Here is a 3,529-nt window from a genome sequence, read left to right on the forward strand (position 1 = left end):
GTTTGTACCCTAAAAATCAGTATATTTCGCATGTTAATTAATAAAAGTTTCTTTCTATGATACTTTATGGGTACTAAAAGTTAAATATGTGTGATATGTTACTTGTTATTAACACACATTTGTCATTAGGTAGCAAAGTAGGAAACCCATGCTCATGGATTCACAGATCCTAGGGAGCAAGGAGATATGGGATTCCGGTTCTTTGCAGACCTTAGTAGTTCCTAGTTGGGGTTGAGGATGGACACCTCCTCCTGTATACAACTAGAATCAATCTTGTCTACATGCACAAGATGTGGAGTGACTTCTCTCAATGGGTACGATATTGAGATTGCGTGCTGAACATGATAATATTAGAATAGGTTGTGGACAGCAGACAGTTGAGCTATTGTACCAAACAGGACCCTTTACATGTCCTTTGACCTGAGAGTTCATATTGGTCTGTTGGTGAGTCTCTCATTTTTGGTGAATCTAACCGGGATTCTCTTAGAGTCACCAAAGGGTAGTACTCGAGTGTTCGACAAACCTTCGAGGTCAATAGTGATACCAGACAAGAAATTCTCCAACTATTTTATAGGATAACATCTATGGTTTTGGTCAGAGCAGTAGGCCTAGAAAATACCTGGCCAGGTGGACTTGATATGATGTTTATCAAAAGGATTTCACAAAATAAGCTTTGAAAGGTTTTAGCAAATGCCCTTGCGGGCCGACACTGCTTGACTGAAAGGTATACCATAAGTGAGCTCAGGGGGTAGTTAATGTCCACTCCCCGTATGACTCAACTCGGTAGATGTGGACTTGGAGAAAGGACTTGCACATTTGATGTGATTAGGGGTATGATGATTTGACGGTTATCTTCAGGGTTACGACTCGATGGAGGCCATTAACTCAATGCAATTGTAGCATTAGCTACGGAGTAATAATCACAGTGGGGCCCTCTTGTGGGTTCTGCAAGATCTACCGTTAAATCCCTGCTACGATCCTACTCACTACTCGATTGACCTATTATAATCTATTGGAAAGAGGTCCCGCATTTATTTGGTTGCTCACACGAACTAGTTTCGTGGCATTAGATGCATTGAAAGGATATATATAATGTATATAGTGTATATGCACTATGGGATACATTACGAATACGAAATGGTTAAGTATTAACCATAAAAGTATTTTGGGAATATCATAAATTATATTGGAGCGTTAATCCAATTGGATAGGATTGGATTGCATTAATTTAATTGGGAATTAAATAAAATGCAATGGGAGTTTGAATTGGATAAGTGTACCCACATTGTACGAATTTGGGTGGGACCCATGCCCACACGCCCCATGTGGTTTGCCATTATCAATTTGGAATTCAAATAATATTTGAAATATTATTGCTAGATTTGTTATTACAAGTTAAAGCAACACGTTTGATGAAATTGGAAAGAGAGAAAGAATGAAACAATGTGTGAAACCAAATCGGAAACAAAGACACCACACAAGGCCACCCAAGGTTACTTGGGCAGCAAGAAAGCACCCCTTGGGCACCCCATGTGGGTTTCCCAATTGGGTGTAGCTTGTTTCCCTAATTGGAGCTTCCAATTGTAACTAGTTTCCTTAGTTTTTGGGATTTCTCTAGAAATGTTGGATTGTGCATATGGAAATTGAAAACTCTATAATACAGGACATATTGCTGGATTTTCTAGAGCTCTTCCATAATTCCATGTGATGAAAATTGGTAGAGACACCCCAAAGTCTTCCTCTTCTCCTCTTCTCTCTCAATTCCATCAACTAATTTTGTCTTTTGAAGGTAAAAAACAATCATCCAACTGAGCTCCATTGATCAAAACATATTTTCTCATACTATAATCTGATTTAGATCAGATTATTAAGTGAACAAAGAGTTGTACACAAGATCATTTGCGCAACGAAAGGAATTCATCGATTCAACTTGCGGTTTCGCGTCGATTAGATTGCCGGCGAATTTTCGATGAGTAAATCAAGTAGACGAGTTCTTTTCTAAAGCAACTAAAGGTATTTATATTTGAGTTTATTAAATCACAATAAAATCAATTAGTCCTTAGGAATCCTAGGTTAAAGCAAAAAAAAATTTCTACATGGTTTATTCTTCTGCTACGTGTAGCGATTTTGCTCGGGATTTTTACAACCAATCTAACAGCAACCACTTCATATGATGTAATTGGGCTCATTGAACTCTTGACTTGATGTCTCGTCAAGTGTTAAATTGAGTTTTTTTAATCATTGGTGACCATATGTTACTGACTTTAAACACATCCCTCTTGACGTCTAAAACACCATATCTCTTGCAAGACCTGTTGTTAAAGTATCGACCAAGTTTTGACTTGACTTCACAAAATCTATAGTTACTACTCCATGAATAATTAATTGCAAAACAACATTGTGTTTAAACCCTATATGCCTCGATTTACAATATGTACATGATTATATACCCTTGATAGTGTAGCCTGACCATCCCAATGCACATAAATCGATGGAATAGGTTTAGGCCAAATCAAACTTTCTACTTGTAAATTTCTTAGCCATTCTGCCTTTTTACAACATGAAGCTAATGCAATAAACTCCATTCCATAGTGGAAGTAGCTATACAAGTCTGCTTCTTTGAGGCTTAGGAGATAGCTCATCCACCAAGAGTGAATATCCATCCACTCGCTGATGAAAGACCAACATGCTCAGTTATCCAACTAGCATCTTTGTAACCTTCCAATACCATAGGATACCCACTATAGTACAATCCATAGTTTATAGTGCCTTTTAGTCACTTTAATATACTATTTATAGCATTTCAGTGTACGTGACAAAGATTACTAGTAAATCTACTTAGTTTTCTTACTAAGAATGCAATATCAGGTCTAGTAAATGTCATAGCATACATCAAACTAGCTATAACACTAGTGTACTATAATTGAGAAATAGAACTGCCTGTATTAGGATATAACTTTTTATTTGAATCAAAATGTGTCAAAATCGGTGAGCAGTAATAGTGGTTAAACATTCGAAGTACTTTATCTAAATAATGTGATTAGGTAAGAATAAGGTTACTTTCTTCCCTTATAATCCTAATACCCAAAATCACATTTGCACGACTCATATCTTTCATGGCAAAGTTAGTTGACAAAGAGTCTTTAATTCTTATGATACTGTCCATGTCACTACCAAAGATCAATATGCCATCTACATATAAGCATATAACGACACATTTACCACTTTTATACTGACTATATACACAATTATCAGATTCATGTATCTTGAACCCATTTGACACTAAAACCTTATCAAATCCCTCATGCCACTATTTAGGGGCTTGTTTAAGCCCACATAATGACATAATTAATTTGCATACATTATGCCCCAGACCAGGCATGACAAAGCTTTCAGGTTGTTCCATATACACTTTTTCATCAAGTTCATCACTAAGGAATGTTGTTTTAACATCTATTTGGTGAATGTGAAACTTGTATAAAGATGCAGGAGCAATTAGGACTCTAATGGTGAAGATCCTAGCAACTAG

Source organism: Tasmannia lanceolata, unplaced genomic scaffold, assembly GCF_043159265.1.
Source record: "Tasmannia lanceolata isolate RefF3 unplaced genomic scaffold, GAP_Taslan_0.1 ptg000018l, whole genome shotgun sequence".
In the NCBI taxonomy this organism is placed as follows: Eukaryota; Viridiplantae; Streptophyta; class Magnoliopsida; order Canellales; family Winteraceae; genus Tasmannia; species Tasmannia lanceolata.